Source organism: Plecotus auritus, assembly GCF_963455305.1.
Source record: "Plecotus auritus genome assembly, chromosome: 3".
In the NCBI taxonomy this organism is placed as follows: Eukaryota; Metazoa; Chordata; class Mammalia; order Chiroptera; family Vespertilionidae; genus Plecotus; species Plecotus auritus.
In genome coordinates, this window is record NC_137772.1 from 176,579,923 (window position 1) to 176,596,495 (window position 16,573).

General features: G+C 47.6%; 1 protein-coding gene across 3 annotated transcripts in view; it reads left to right on the top strand.

Annotated features, from left to right (window-relative positions):
• RACGAP1 (Rac GTPase activating protein 1) overlaps nucleotides 1–16,573 on the top strand; it is a gene marked incomplete at its 5' end in the record, with an annotated part of 69,549 nt that overhangs the window by 15,389 nt on the left and 37,587 nt on the right. The window contains one exon of one of the 3 annotated variants that reach the window (XM_080659181.1): nucleotides 15,108–15,234. The exons of 1 other annotated variant lie outside the window; for it this stretch is intronic. Of the gene's footprint in view, nucleotides 1–15,107; nucleotides 15,235–15,604; nucleotides 15,620–16,573 lie in introns of those variants that run through there. One more of the 3 variants, XM_080659180.1, reaches the window with a different exon arrangement.

Genomic DNA, 16,573 nt, shown 5'->3' on the forward strand with positions numbered 1-16,573 from the left:
CAGCCCTCCCCACTCCGTAAGGCCTGGGGCTGCAGGCTGCTAGTGCTCCTCCATCAAGACCCCCAAGAGCCTGAAATCAAATATTCCTCCTCCCCTGCTCAGGCAGCCTTATTGCCTCTGACAGCAAATGTATTGCTCTAATCTTTTCTCATTTTGCCAAAATGGGCTCCATTCTGACCTCCCTCTCAGCCTTGAAGGCTTCACAGAGGTGGGAGGGATGCACCAAGGTGGGAGGGAAGCGCAGGCGTTGGGCTGTAACTGGGGCAGCTTCGGTGATCCCGGATTTGATATGGCCTGGTCTCTAGAAGGCTAACAGAGACTGGAGCATTTGGTGATCTCTGGGGGAACCCATGACTGAGAAAGCAGATGGAAAAGGCTTGGTGGGCAATGAATAAGCCGGCCCAGGGCCCCAGGGAGACAGACTTCTGCAGAGCAGACAGACCTGGGGTGTGTGTGTGTGTGTGTGTGTGTGTGTGTGCGTTAGAGCCAAAATTTTAAGTTTGGGAGATAGTCCTGTTGAGATGGGGGAAGGTGGGGTGTTCCCGCCCTCTCCAGAGTGACTGGCCTGGCCCCCTGTCCTGCTGTCCACTCTGCTGCCTAGAGAAGCCTCGCTGATATGATGTCCCCTGCTGCTCTGGCTGACTCTCCTTCTGGTCTTCCCTGATTAGATGAGCCCTCAAGCTTGGCAAACCTCCGAAAGGCATCATGGAAGGGCCAGAGAGGTGTGGGGGTGTGGGAAGAGCAGGGTTTGGGAGGCACTCTTTTTGGGAGTCAGGGCTGGTGCCCAGAACCCCAGGCAGAGGTTGATTGTGGGAAGGAATGCAATGCTCAGGGACAGCGGGGGTCCATGAGAAGGGCACAGCAGATGAGTGGATCTTGGCCAGGGAGGAGAAGGGCGTGGCACATCTAGAGCAACAGTGAAGCAGGCGGGGGAGCGGGTTGTCCAGTTCTCTGGTCTGAGGAGGCTGGAAGGGTGTGTGTGTGTGTGTGTGTGTGTGTGTGGTTTGTCTGTCTGTCTGTCATAGGATCCCTGTGTCCCATTGAGGTGAGCACCTGCCTGTCTGTATGCACCTTCAGGTTGGGCTGGAAAGTTTTGGGGATCCTGACAGTTTGTGAAAGGGAATGTGATAGGACCTCAGCCTCTGGAGTATGTGTGTGGGAGCCCGCTTCTCTCTCCTTGAGGTTCTCTGGCTCTTGACAGGGGAAATCTCAGGACTGAAGAGGCTGAGCTGGGCCAGAGCTCGGCCCAGGGTTCAGCAGGGTTAGAGTGGGTGTGTGAGGAGGTAAGAGTGTGGAGAGGGTGTGACTGCTCCTGCCTCCCCTCTGGCCATCAGTTGCTGCCTCCTACTGCCAGGCAAGGCAGGCCCACATCTTAGCATAGATCTTCTCACAACTATTCCCTTTCTAGACAGAACCCCTTGCCTGGACTGACCTTCCCGCTCCTTTCTGATTGTCATCAACTCCACCCTCAGAAAGCCTTCCCCTCTTCCACAGGTCTCCATTCATTCTCTGAACTCCCGAGGTTCATGCCAAAGCCACTCACTTGGGGTGGCCATCAAGCCTTGCCAGAGGACAGCAGAGGGGAGGTGTGAGAAACTTTCTACATGGCAGGCCAGGAATAGAGCTCAATCCCAACCAGCAGGAGTTATCACTCACTACCACACGCACACAGGTGTATGCACAGTGCGGAGTGACCTGGGATAGGTCCCTGTCCCCTCTAGGTCCCTCACCGCCGCAGCTCTGGAGATACTAGCACATCTCCCTTTCAGAGCCTTATGCGTCACAGGTCTCAGTTGTGCTCAACAGACCAGGACTGGAACCTTGGCCCCACCCCTCTCCCTGTGAGGAGCAGCCTTCTGGGAGGGGCGGGTGGGGGGGGGGGGGCTCAGTTTCCACAATGCAGCGCCCCCTGGTGGCCTAACACCCTTTCTCTGGTGTAGCTGTGTAGGATGGCAATGGTAAGAGGCTTCAGAAGACATTTAGACCACAGATTTCTAACCTTTTTCAATTAAAAAAAAATTGATAGCTGTTGATTGAAAAATGCATAATAACTGAGCTGGATAACATAATTAACATTACTTTGTATTTTATCCCCCCGCCCGGGCAATCCCAGTTACACATAGTCTTTATGGAGCCAGGGGCTGAATCTCCTGTGATCACTCCAAGGCTGCTACAATTTGGGAACTATAGATTTAAACTACTCATATCACAGATGTGGAGACAGTCCTAGTGCCTCCCGCACCCTTCTGCGGATCAGGGATTGAGCCCACAACCCAGGCATCCGACCTGAAATCCAACCTCCGGGCAACTCCCAACCAACGGAGCCACACCACCAGGACCAGAATTTGAATTCTAGAGGGATATTTGCCACAGGCCTGCCATCAGTCCTATGTAGGGAAGAAGTGGCAGGCAGTGTTGGCTGGAGGGGCAGGAGAGCAGGACCATCTGTGAGAGGTGCAGGGAGCCCCCACTCTGTCTTCTTTTCATTCAGATTCAGGTAAAACAAGTTTAGAGGAGCTGCAAAAGGGAGCTAAGGGGAGGAAATGGCAGAAGAATAGAGGACAGCCAGCTCTGCTTCGAGCCCTTTCCCATCTATGTCCAGACTGCACAGACTCTAAGCAAGTCATTTAACTTCTCTGAGACGCAGCTTTCTCCTCTGTAAAATGGGAGGAAATTAGCAGTTGAATATTCCCCTCCCTGTGGGAATAATGCCTTTCTTCCCCACAGGACTATTAGGAGAATCTAATAAAATGTGTGGGTAAATTGTGAAGTGATTGAGGAAGGGGATTTTGCATCCATAATCTCCTTATTAATCCTCAAATCAGCCCTGTGAAGTAGATTCTATTATTCTCATTTAACACTGGAGGTTACAGAAGTTGATCAGAGAGGGGGAGGGCCCAGATTTGACTCCAGGTCTGACTCCTCTGAGAACTGGCTCTTGGCTTGACTTTTAGGATTAACAACTAGTAGAAGTGTTACTTGTTACAAATTACATAAATCTCCAGTCTTTTTAAAGAACCAGCTACTGTCCTCTCCCTCCTCTCAGTTCCAGCCACCTTGAACCCAGAATCCTCTGAGTAAAATGCAGGCAGGCAGGCAGTGGCCTTTGCTTGGCGCAGGGTTAGCCGAGGTGGACACAATGAGGAGGGGATACAGGAGTGTGTAAGGGTGGGTAGGGGCAACAGAATGCGAGTGGATCCTAAACCTGTTTGCACCTCAGAATCACCTGGGAAGTTTTTAGAAAGTCCCTGAGTCTCACTCTTTATGAGTCTACCAGCCGTGGGCAAACTACGGCCCGCGGGCCGGATCCGGCCCGTTCGGCTGTTCTATCCAGCCTGTGGAGCCGAAAGAGCGGAGGGTTCTCTTGCTCTCCCCTCCGCTCCTTTACTTTGAATTTATATTAGTTCACACAAACACTTCATCCAGGCTTTTGTTCCGGCCCTCCGGTCCAGTTTAAGAACCCATTGTGGCCCTCGAGTCAAAAAGTTTGCCCACCCTAAACCTTGGATCCATATTTTGGATGTTGGATGCACCTGACCAGCAGGGCTTGGGCAGGGGATGGTGAGAATACCTTCTTGGATATAGCCTTTCAATAGTTAGTATGGAGCAGTGGTACCACCCACCCAGATAGTAGCATCAGCATCACCTAGAAATGTGTTAGAAATGCAAATTCTCAGGCCACACCAAAGACCTACTGAATTAGAAACTCTAAAATCGGGGCCCACCAACCCGTGTTTTAGCAAGAGCCCTTCGTGGATTCTAGTGCACACTAACATTTGAGAACCTCTGGTATAGAGCGGGGACCTATTGAAGGCCAGGCTTGTTGGTAGAGATGGTTCGAGGTGTGGTGAATGAGCTGTGGCCTGTTTTGAAAGAGACTAGAATCTGGTGGAGATGAGCTTAGTACCTCAGTAACTATACCCTCTCCCTCAAGAAAGGCTCCTCGGAGCGTGGGCACCTGGGAGAGGCACATGTGTGTTTCTGAAGGGACTTGATTCTGTTAGAGTCTGATTTCTTTCTTTCTTTTTTTTTTTTAAAATATATTTTATTGATTTTTTACAGAGAGGAAGGGAGAGGGATAGAGAGCTAGAAACATCGATGAAAGAGAAACATCGATCAGCTGCCTCCTGCACACCCCCCACTGGGGATGTGCCCGCAACCAAGGTACATGCCCTTGACCGGAATCGAACCTGGGACCTCTCAGTCCGCAGGCCGACGCTCTATCCACTGAGCCAAACCAGTCAGGGCGAGTCTGATTTATTTCAATACTTTATTCATTGTAAGAGGGTGATTTCTAGGCATGAAGCAGGGGAATCATGGATTTGGGAAGTTTGTTTGTTTTTGTGCTTTTTTTTTTTTTTTTTTTTTTTTTTTTTTTGAGAGAGAGAGAAAAGGATCATCAGAAGAAAGAGATGGCCCTGGCCGGTAGCTCAGTTGGTTAGAGTATCATCCAGATATGACAAGTTTGGGGGTTCAATTTCCAGTCAGGGCACATATAAGAATCAACCAGTGAATGTATAAATAAGTGAAACAACAAAGCGGTATTTCTCTCTAATCAATTTTAAAGAAGAAAGGAAAAAAATAGACAGGAAGGCAGAGAGACACAAAATAATAAGAACTACTATTATGGAGTACTTACTATGTGCCAGGCATTGCCTCATTTAATCTTCCCAACAGCCCTTTGCACTATAATGATCACCCTCACTTAATAGGTAGGGAAATACAGGCACAAAGAATTCAAGGTTCCATCACGAAGGTCATGAGATGGAAGTAGATCTTGAATTAGGGCCCATATAACTCCAGAGCCCATGCATTTAACCACTATGCATTGCTGCTTCTCTTAGAAACATAGGAAGTACAGGGCTGTCATTTGCTCAGAAACCTTCAATGGCTCACTAGTGTCTCCAGAATTATATGGTATTCAAGGTTTCTCACACTGTGGCCTCAAAATTCTTTATTAAAAAAATATATTTTTATTGATTTTTTACAGAGAGGAAGGGAGAGGAACAGAGAGTCAGAAACATCGATGAGAGAGAAACATCGATCAGCTGCCTCCTGCACACCTCCCACTGGGGATGCGCCCGCAACCAAGGTACATGCCCTTGACCAGATTCGAACCCGGGATCCTTCAGTCCGCAGGCCAACGCTCTATCCACTGAGCCAAACCAGTCAGGGCCTCAAAATTCTTTACAGTCTTCCCCCCTTCCCCCCCCCCCCCCCCCCCCAATCAGGCAGGATTTAGCACTGCAGCCACACTGGATTTTCTCCATTTTACTTCCTGACTACTTCACTTCCCACTCTCCTCCCCACTGGGACCCTATCCATCTGTCAAAGCTTAGCTCAAATGCCTCTTCTTCCAGGTAGACGCTCCAGATTCCCAGGCAGAAATAGGCTCGCTCTCCCTGAACCCCCAGAACACAATCCCCACCTCCGCACTCTGCTGTTTGTCCCCACCCACACCCTTCGAGCTCAGCACCCTGCCTGGAATGCAGAAGTGCTCCAAACATCTTGGTTTAATTGATAGAGGAAAGAATAATTCTCCTATGGAGGTAGCGAGTGAGATCTCTGGAGATGGAGATAAATGAGAAGGAACTGGGAAGCAGAAACCAAGGGGGAGTGGAGAGAGGATGAAGTCAAACATTAGGCGGTGACCAGACGGAGCACAGCCAGGGACTGAGTCTGCCACACCCCCTCTGCTCCCGGACCAACGAGGAAGCAGTCTGTCACCCCTTCTGCGCAGGCGGCGGGTCCCTGGAGAGATGGAGCGCGGGGGCGGGGCGCACCGCGTTCCCGGTCTCCTGCGTCCTTCCATTAGCATAAATCCATTAGTGGCTCCTTGCGCCAAGGCGGCGGCCGGGGCGCGCGGGGTCAGCCGCTGCTCCTCCCTGCGTGCGCCGGCTGGGAGGGCGGTGGGTAAGGTGACCATCGCACCCTCCGACGGCGCCTTCCAGTAGAGAGAAGCCCTTTTACAGCCATTACCTCGCCGGCGCCTCGGAACCACCAGAGTATGGGGCTCTCCAGACGCGGGAGATTAAATAACCTGGCCAAGAGCGCGCCTCTAATAAGCAGCAGGCCGGGAATCGAACCCGTGCTTTCTGGCACCGGAACTCATGCTTTTCCCATTTCAGGTGCAGCCCCAGGATGCCTCTTTCCGAGAGAACTATAGTTTGGGAAGAAGGGGTGTTAGGAACTCCCCCTCCCCCTTTTCTGTACTTATTTCTCACTGGCTTGGTACAGCAGGGAAGGGGGGTGAATGGAATGGGAGGGGTGTGGTGGCGCTTTGGATGGAGGGAAGTGTAGGGGGAACAGTGTTCTCAATCCCCTATTCATCGTTTGGTTCCCAGGCATTGGATGGTGGGGTGGAATGCTACCTCCATGCCACTGAACTCTCTTCTGCTTACTCTAATGCAGCTGTTCTCAATTTGTGGGTCGCGACCCCTTTGGGGGTCCAATGACCCTTTCACAGGGGTCGCCTAAGACATCCTGCATATCAGATATTTACATTTCGATTCATAACAGTAGCAAAATTACAGCTATGAAGTAGCAACGAAAATAATTTCATAGTTAGGGGTCAACCACAACATGAGGAACTGTATTAAAGGGTCGCGGCATTAGGAAGGTTGAGAACCACTGCTCTAATGGCTATTTATTGGAGCTGCAAAGTAAGAGAATATAGCAATAACTAAGAGAAGCATCCACTTTTGTTCTTTGGGAGTTTATACTTCAGTAAGGAAAATCAGGAATATTTCCTGAGCACTTATTGTGTGCCAGGAACTGTGCTAAATTCTTTTTAAAAATATTTTATTGACATCAGAGAGGAAGGGAGAAGGAAAGAGAGAGAGAGAAATATCAGTGATGAGAGAGAATCACCTCTTGGCTGCTTCCTGCACGCCCCCCACTGGGGATGGATCCCACAACCGGGGCATGTGCCTTGACTGAAATCGAAGCGGGGACCCTTCAGTCCGCAGGGTGACGCTCTATCCACTGAGTCAAACAGGTTAGGGCATGGATATCTCATTTCTTCCTCTCATCAACTCCGTGAAATAGGTGTGATTATGATTTCCTCGCATAGGCGAGTGAGCAGAGGCACAGATGACTTGTGAAAGGCCATATAATTGGTAACTGGAAGAACCAGGAAGACGAAGCAAATACTTTTGTTTCAACATATATGCAAGGAATAGAACATTGTGCTAGGGGAGCTTATAGCAAAGGCATGGCTCCAGTCCTCAGAGACCTCCCTGGAAAAGGCAGAAAACAGTTAAGCTGCCCAGAAGGGTGAGTAGGATTTAGCCAAGTGAAGAGGCAGTGAGGGTCGGGAACTGCAAATGCTAGAGGGTCTGGAAGTGCAACTCCAGGTGCAAGCCAGGGTCAGGTTAGGGGAGCCTTGTTAAGGATTTTGGTCTTTATTGAGGAGGAATGGGTTTAAACAAGAGTGACTTGAGATTAAAATTGCATTTTTAAAAAATGCAAGGTATAAATGCAAGTGAGGGGTAAACAGTTTCATTGGTGGTTTGGACTACTGAATTGGACAAGGGTGGTGCCACTAGGAAGGAAAAAAATGGGCACAACCAAGAAACACATAGAAGTTGCACTCAGTAATTGGATAAGGAGTGAAAGGAAGAGGGAGAAAGCTGAGCCATTTTATACCTCCTTCTCTCCCTCACCCCCAGGTGCAATCATTTAATAAGTCCATTTAATTTCATTAATATTTTTCCCACCTATCTCCTCCTTTCCATCCGTACTGCCACTGGCCTAATTCAGCTTGCGTCCTCTCTGCCTAATAAAGCAAGAATATTTTTTAATTTTATTTTCAATTACAGTTTACATTCAACATTATTTTGTATAAGTTTTGTTGGCAGCAAAAATAGCACCAGGTGTTAGGTGGAATCAGACCGGACCTCAGTTCAGCAGCCTCCACACTTGAGTTCTCCCTAAGAAAGATTTCAGAGCCAAGACTCAGATACAAGCAAAAGTTTATTTAGAAAGCCACAGAGGTAGAAGGGAGCCGTAAAAGAAATGGGCTCAGGAAACAAGTTACAGAGGTAATAAAAGGGCCCTTGGAGCTTAGGAGAAAGAGAGAAAGATAAAGGTAATGCAGGGGGTGGAGGGATGGGAAAGAACGTGGGGATAGAAAAGGCACTGGAGAGGGAGAGCCTGCTGGGTCTTCATCCTAAGGACTTTCTAGGGTGGAAATTTTAGGGTCAGTTTCAGGGGAGGATCTCATTAGAATATAATCAGCTTTCCAGGTGTGACCTTTCAGGATGGTGGTCTCCACTGATTGGTTGGCGCCAGGGCAGGGGGTTCATTAGTCAATGCAGCTGAGCCTGAGGTCAGTCTTGATGCAGCTTTTCTGGTTTTGCTGCTTTTCTGGGCCTGGAGCTGAAACACAACTGAGGCCCAGATACTTTCCCTCGGGGTAAGAGCTTAAGGGGGCAGTTGTGCAAGGACTAGCATGGGAGTCCCTTGAGGACACTCTTCGGCCTCCTGTTTATCCTCCAAGGGGTTCTACTGCATGGCTAGCGACATGCCAGAGGAGGAAATGTCAGGGGAGGATCCAAATGACAAGACCAGCGATATGAAAGGTCAGGGGCTTCTAAATCTCATGACCAGTCATATGTTAGCGGAGGAAAGGTTACCTTGGGATGGAGGTCCTTGTTTTCCCAGTTTTGCCTGTTGCTAGGCACCCAGGACTTTCCATTCTGGTGACTTTCTGTTCTCGGCCTATCGTCCTTGTTCTGCTCATGTCTGTCTAACTGCCTACCACAGTTTCAGGTGTACAGTATAGTGTTAGACAATCATGTACTTTACAACGTGACCCCTGCTGATATTTCCAGTACTCACCTGGCACCATACATAGTTAATACAATATTATTAACTATATTCCTTATGTGATACTTTACATCCCCATGACCATTTTGTAACTACCAATTTGTACTTCTTAATCCTTTCACCTCCTTCACCCAGTCCTCCAACTTCTCTCCCCTCTGGCAACTGTCAGTCAGTTCTCTTTATCTATGAGTCTGTTTCTATTTTGTTTGTTTGTTTGCTTTTTTTGGTTCTTTAGATTCCTCCCTCTTTTTTTTAATTGATTAAAAAAAACCCTTTGTTTTTAGTGATTTTTTTTAAGAGGGGGACAGAGAGAGAGAGAGAGAGAGAGAGAGAAACATTGATGTGAGAGCGAAACATTGATAGGCTGCCTCCTGCACACCACCTATTAGGGATCAAGCCCACAACCTGGGCATGTGCCCTGCCTGACTGGGAATTGAACTGGTAGCCTTTTGGTACACTGGAGTATGCCCAACCAACCAAGCCATACTGACAGGGCTCTCCTCTTTTTATTTTAATTATTGACACTATTACAGATGTCCTCCACTTTCCCCCCTTTGCCCACCTCAACCCAGACCCCCTTCCCTCCCTCTGGCCTTCACCACTCTGTTGTCTGTGTCCATGGGTTATGCATATATGTTCTTTGGCTATTTTCTTCACCTTCTTTCATCCAGTCCCCCATTCCACCCTGCCCTGTGACAACTGTCAGTCTGTACCATGTATCCATACCTCTGGTTCTATTTTGTTTGTCAGTTTATATTGTTCTTTAAATTCTACATATAAGTGAAATCATATGGTGTTTGTCTTTCTCTGACTGACCTATTCAATTAGCATAATACCCTCTAGGGTCCATCCAGGCTATTGCAAATGGTAAGATTTCATTCTTTTTTATGGTTAAGTAGTATTCCATTGTATATATGTACCACAACTTTTTTTCACCATGTTTATAATTTATTGTACAAATTGAATATCACATGAGTTGCCATTAGCTTCTCCAGGCATGGGAAATTAACAGATGAGGTGCAGTTTAGAATTCATTTATGCTGTTTTCACAGCTGGAGTTAATTTAGACCTTAACTTGAAGATAAAACCAGCAAAGCAATGCCTCCATGTGTGGCCAGTATACAATTCATTGTACCTGTGAGAATGTAAGAGTTGAAATATATATATATTTTTAATATATTTTATTGATATTTTACAGAGAGGAAGAGAGAGGGATAGAGAGCTAGAAACATTGATGAGAGAGAAACATCGATCAGCTGCCTCCTGCACACCTCCCACTGGGGATGTGCCCGCAACCAAGGTACATGCCCTTGACCGGAATCGAACCCGGGACCCTTCAGTCTGCAGGCGGACGCTCTATCCACTGAGCCAAACCGGTTTCGGCAAGAGTTGAAATATTTTTTGATACCAGTGAAATGGAACTGGGTGACAGTTTCTAAACTTGTCATGACTTCAATCTTGCAAGAAACATGAATTCTGCAGGCTGCATCTTTCAACATATGCAACTACCCTTCAGTCTACTATGTATCACAACATTTTTTTTTTATCCACTAATCTATTGATGAACACTTGGGTTTATTCCTTATCTATGCTAGAGTCTTTCTATCCTTAGGTTTTTCACTCTCTAGACCAGGGGTGGGCAAACTTTTTGACTCAGGGCCACAATGGGTTCTTAAACTGGACCGGAGGGCCGGAACAAAAGCATGGATGGAGTGTTTGTGTGAACTAATATAAATTCAAAGTAAAGGAGCGGAGGGGAGAGCAAGAGAACTGGATAGAACAGCCGGATCCGGCCTTCGGGCCGTAGTTTGCCCAAGGCTTCGACCATTCTCCATGCCACCTGAGCATATGATCTCTGTAAAATGCAGACCCAATCACAGTCGGTCCAAGCCCCATTGTCTTGTCATTGTGCCTATTACAGGATATAGTTCAGTCCTTCCTAGTCTGTTCCCAACATATTTTGTTATCTCCTTCTTTTCCTCAGGCCAAAGCTGCCCAAGGGGCATCACACCCACTCAGCAACCATCACCTGCATATTTTTTCTTCTTAATTTCTTTATTGTTGAAAATACTACAGATGTCCCCTCTGTTTGTTTGTTGTTGTTATTTTTTCCATTGATCTCCTCCACCCTGGATCTGCCCCTCCCAGTCCTTCACCACTCTATTGTCTGTGTCCATGGGCTACGCATATATGCATGTAAGTTCCCCAGTTAATCACGCCCTCTCACACCCCCCACACACAACTTCCCTCTGAATTCCTTCTGAACTTCCCTCTGCTTCATGCTTTTATGTCTCCGGATCTATTTTGTTCATTAAATTCCATATATGAGTGAGATCATGTGATACTTAGCTTTCTCTGACTGGCTTATTTTGCTTGTCACCTGCATATTGAGGTAAATGTCCCTTCATAGCCCTAAACCTTCATAAATTGTTTGCTTGTATATTTGTTTCATTTATTTGTTAATCCTTACCCAAGGATATTTTTTCCATTGATTTTTTAAAAATATATTTTATTGATTTCAGAGAGGGAGAGGGGGAGAGAGATAGAAACATCAATGATGTGAGAGAATCATTGGTTGGCTGCCTCCTGCACAACCCCTACCTGGGATTGAGCCCAGGCATGTGCCCTTGACCAGAATCGAGCCCGGGACCCTTCAGTCTGTAGGCCGACGCTCTATCCACTGAGCCAAACCAGCTAGGGCTCCATTGATTTTTAGAGAGAGTGGAACGGGTAGGGGGGAGAGAAACTTTGATGTGAGAGTGAGACACACACATCAATTGGTTTCCCTGACTGGGGCTGGAAATCAAACCTCTAACCCAGGTATGTGCCCTTAACCGGGAATTGAACCTGAGACCTTTTGGTCCTCTGGCCAATGCTCTAACCACTGAGAAAAACAGGCCAGGACTGCTTGTATATTTATCAAATATACACGTGACTTATTCCTGAGAGGTCACATGATCTTCCCTGTTGCCAGGAATTTGCCACCTCTTTCTATCTGGTAAATTCCTATTCACACATCAAGACCAGCTCAGATATCAAGTCTCTGTAGGCTTTTCTAACATTCCCACTTCCAAGATAGGATTAAATGCTTCCTCATCTGTGCTTCTAAAGCACTTTACACAATTTAGTCCTAGTGCTTATTTCATTGTATTACTATAGGTACCTAAGGAGACACAGGCTAATGCAATTGAGTCCTTCTGACCTGAAAGGGTTGTTGGGAAGTTTAAATGGAATTATATATGTACAGTTAATATTTTCTTTTCTTCATCTCTTTCCTAATAATAGCAATAACAATCTGTATTGCAATTTACAAAGTATAAACTTTAATTATGTTTTTTAAAATGTATTTTTATTGATTTCAGAGAGGAAAGGAGAGGGAGAAAGATAGAAACATCATTGATGAGAGGGAATCACTGATTGGCTGCCTCCTGCATGCCCCTACTGGGGATCGAGCCCACAACCGTGGGCATGTGCCCTTGATGGGAATTAAACCTGGGACCCTTCAGTCTGCAGGCCGATGCTTTATCCACTGAGCCAAATCGGATAAGGCTTTAATTATGTTTTATATAGTCTCTTGTTTTATCTGGGAAAACACCTGAGGGATAGGGATGGTATTATTATTTATGTTTTATAGTTGCAGGAAGTGAAGTACAGAAGGGGGACAGAGTGATAATGTAGATGGTTCAGTGGCATGCTTGCCACGCAAAAGTACTCCATCAGTATTTGTTTGAATGGAATCAAGCTTTCTGGTTATAAAATCTGTAATCTTTCCATTAAAGCACACTGCTCTTTCTAAGCTGTAACCAGTATTTTCTCCAAGTGTGGGTAGCCAATCATATCCTATCTAATAATCTAATAAAAGAGCAATATGCAAATTAACCATCACTCTGCTACACCCACCAGCCATGCCCACCAGCCAATCAGGAGCCAATATGCAAATAAACCCAACCAAGATGGCTACGGCCACAGAGAGCAGGAGGGAGGCTTGGGTTTCCCCGGCAATGGAGGAAGCCAAGCTTTCCGCCTGCCCTTGCGGGCCTAGGCCTCCACTCAAGGCTACAAAGTTTCAATGATAGAAGATACATAAATCCAAACAAATGGCGGCAGCCACAGAGCTGGAAAGAGCAGGAGGCTAGGGTTGCCCCCGGTGATGGAGGAAGCCAAGCTTCTGCAGCCCTGGCCAGCCCTGGCCGGCCCAGGCCTCTGCTTAAGGCTACAAAGTTTCAATTATAGAAGATACATAAATTCCAACAGAAATGGCTGCCACCTTGGAGCAAGCAGAAGGCTTGGCTCCACTCCAGGCTACAAAGTTTCAATTCTAGAAGATAAATAAACCCCAGATACCAGGGCCTCTGCTTGGGTTGCCAGGGGGTATGGCCAGCCTGCAAACCACCACAGGCCCCTCGCCCCAGGCCACCCCATGCCCCAAGGGAACCCCCACCCTGATCCGGGACACCCTTCAGGGCAAACCAGCTGGCCCCCACCTGTGCACCAGGCCTCTATCCTATCTAATAAAAGAGTAATATGCAGATTGACCATCACTCCAACACACAAGATGGCTGCCCCCATGTGGTCAAAGATCCTGCCCCCATGTGGACACAAGATGGCCACCACAAGATGGCCAGCAAGGGAGGGCAGTTGGGAGGGACCAGGCCTGCAAGAGAGGGCAGTTGTGGGCGATCAGGCCAGCAGGGGAGGGTAGTTGGGAGGGACCAGGCCTGCAAGGGAGGGCAGTTGGGGGCAATCAAGCCTGCAGGGGAGGGCAGTTAGGGGTGACCAGGCCTGCAGGGGAGGGCAGTTAGGGGTGACCAGGCCTGCAGGGGAGGGCAGTTAGGGGCAAACAGGCTGGCAGGGGAGCAGTTAGGCATCAATCAGGCTGGCAGGGGAGTGGTTAGGGGGTAATCAGGCTGGCAGGCAGAAGCGGTTAAAGGCAATCAGGAAGGCAGGCAGGCGAGCAGTTGGGAGCCAGCAGTCCTGGATTTTGATAGGGATGTCCGACTGCCCTTTTAGGCCCGATCCCACCCTAAACGGGCAGTCGGACATCCCTCAAGGGGTCCCAGATTGGAGAGGGTGCAGGCTGGGCTGAGGGACCCCCCTCCCCGTGCACGAATTTCATGCACCAGGCCTCTAGTTGACTAATAAATTCAATGAAGTAGGGACAACTAAAATAGGATAGAAAAAGAGAATAGAAAGTTCAGAGTACAGGATAAGCAGAGTTCTGTGGTACTTGGTTGTAATGTAAAATGTATTTCTTACCGTGGATCATGGAAGAAAAGAAAGTATGAAAGCCCCATACTAGCCCAATGCCAAGTTCAAAATGAACATTTATTAAATGGGATTATAGCACTTTCACTTTGCATATATTTTTGTTTACCTGAGCTGTCTCCTTCATTGGTGGTTACTGGAAAGCAGAGATCATATCATCTTTATTTTCCCAATTCCTTGCTACTAGAGTGATCATTATGAATTTGGTACACTTAATAGATGGGTGTCAAATTAAAACCTGTATGAATACATCAATAAATGAAGGTATTATATAGATCAATAAATATGGCTGCTAATGACTACTGTTCTTTCTCCTTCCAGATTTCTACCTCTTCAACAGCCAGACCCAACACTAAGTTGATAGTTTCTAAAAACCCTGTCCCTGCCTGGAGTAAACAGTGAGGCCAAGAATTTATACTCAAGTGGGGGGTAGGGCAGAGGTGGGTAGGGGTCAATGGGGGAAAAGGGGACATAAGTAATAGTTTCAACAATAAAGATTAAAAAAATTTTTTTTTGTAGCCCCACCGGCATGGCTCAGTGGTTGAGCTTCCACCTGTGAACCAGGAGGTCACGGTTTGATTCCCAGTCAGGGCACATGCCGGGGTTGCGGGCTCAACCCCCAGTGTGGGGGCAGCCAATCAATGATTCTTTCTCATCATTGATCTATTGCTCTCTCCTTCTCCCTTCCTCTCTGAAATCAATAAAAAAATATTTAAAAAAATCTGTACTCAATATCACTTGCCCTTAGTCAACATGGTATCCTAAATTCCTAAATGGCTTCAGGAGAGGGCTTGGGTGTGTGTGTGTGTGGGGGGGGGGGGGGCGGGGCATGGGATGCAGAAGGGGGAAAACTAAAACTGTTGACCTTAGTAAAAATGGCTGCCGTCGGCTTCTCTCTATGAGAATGCGCATGCTTAAATCTGTCCCCGCCCCTCCGCGGCCCTGCTGCGCATGCGTTGCAGCGTAGAGGACCAGCGCGGGAGGAATAAATTTCTCTGTGATTGGTTGGTGCGGGATTTCAAACTAGAGCAGGCGGCACGGTGCTGCTCTGCCGTTGGGTGAGGCGCAGAGGGAAGCGGAAGGCTACCCAGGTGGGGCCCAGCGACCCGGCTCAGTGGGCTCTGGGGTCTGCGAGAAGAGGTCGGTATGGCGCTGGGTTTGTGGTAGGAGGGAGGGCGTCGGAAGTGGTGAGCCGTGGCCCGCGCCGGTGCCGGTGAGAAGGCGGCATCCACAGCCCCTCCACTGGGACTCCGGCCGGGCCGGGAGCCGGAACGGCCTGAATGGGTGGCGGCTGGGGAGGCGGGTAGACTTCGCTCCTGGCGCCGCGTTCTGTAGAAAGCCGAGGCGTCTTTTTGTAAAGGTGGTGGCTTGAACAAGGCAAGCGCCACCTCAAGGGTGTGGCTGCCACCTAGATAAGAGTTTCGGAGTTTTGGGGATAGCACCCCCATCCTTTCCGAGGGAAAGACCCTGGTGTGTGAGAGACCGCGGCGGCTGAAGGGAGTGCCTTTCCCTGTGGGCTGTCTAGGTAAGCTGGCATCGGCAATGACTTCTTGCCCTTCCCACCCTAATTCTTAGTAACAACGAGGCCTTACGTTTATACTTTCACGTACATTTCTCTTCATAGGATTTCATTCGTAGGCGGAACGTGTGGTGGGTGGGAAGATAAGCCTTTTTTTTTTTTTAAATAAGAAATGTCATTATCATTATCTTTACTGAAAAAGCGCCTTTCCTATAGCTTCATCATTCAACAATATTAAGTGAAAAATGTAGGTAAAAGATAGTCTTATTTGGTTTTTATTTTATTTTTAAAAATATATTTTATTGATTTTTTTACAGAGGAAGGGAGAGGGATGGAACATTGATGAGAGAGAAACATTGATCAGCTGCCTCCTGCACACGCCCTACTGGGGATGTGCCTGCAACCAAGGTACATGCCCTTGACCAGAATCGAACCTGGGACCCTTCAGTCCGCAGGCTGACGCTCTATCCACTGAGCCAAACCGGTCAGGGTAGTCTTATTTGGTTTTAAAGGAGCTTGCAGTTTATTTGGGGGTGATAGAACTTAAGAAGATAACTGTGGTGAATCTAGTAGGCTTGTACGCTGTTGAAAGTAATGTATATTAATTAGTACAGCCCTTTTAGAAAATATTTTGGCAATATTTATCAAGAGCCACAAGAGGTTTTTACACTCTGTTATAGTAATCCCAGCCTTGGAAATCCAAGGAATATGGCCACCTGAAGAAAAACACTGTCCATGGGATGGATATTCAAGTCGTTCCTTCAATGAATATTTATTAATCATTTGCCAAGTGTCAGGTACTATTCTGGACACCAGGGGCTCCACCATGAGCAAAACAGACAAAAATCTCTGCTTTCTTGGAACTTAAACTACTGGGGAGACAGACAATAAGCCAAATAAATAAGTTAATAAGTATGTTGTTAGATGGGGATAAGGGCTTTGGAGCAAAATAAAGCAGAA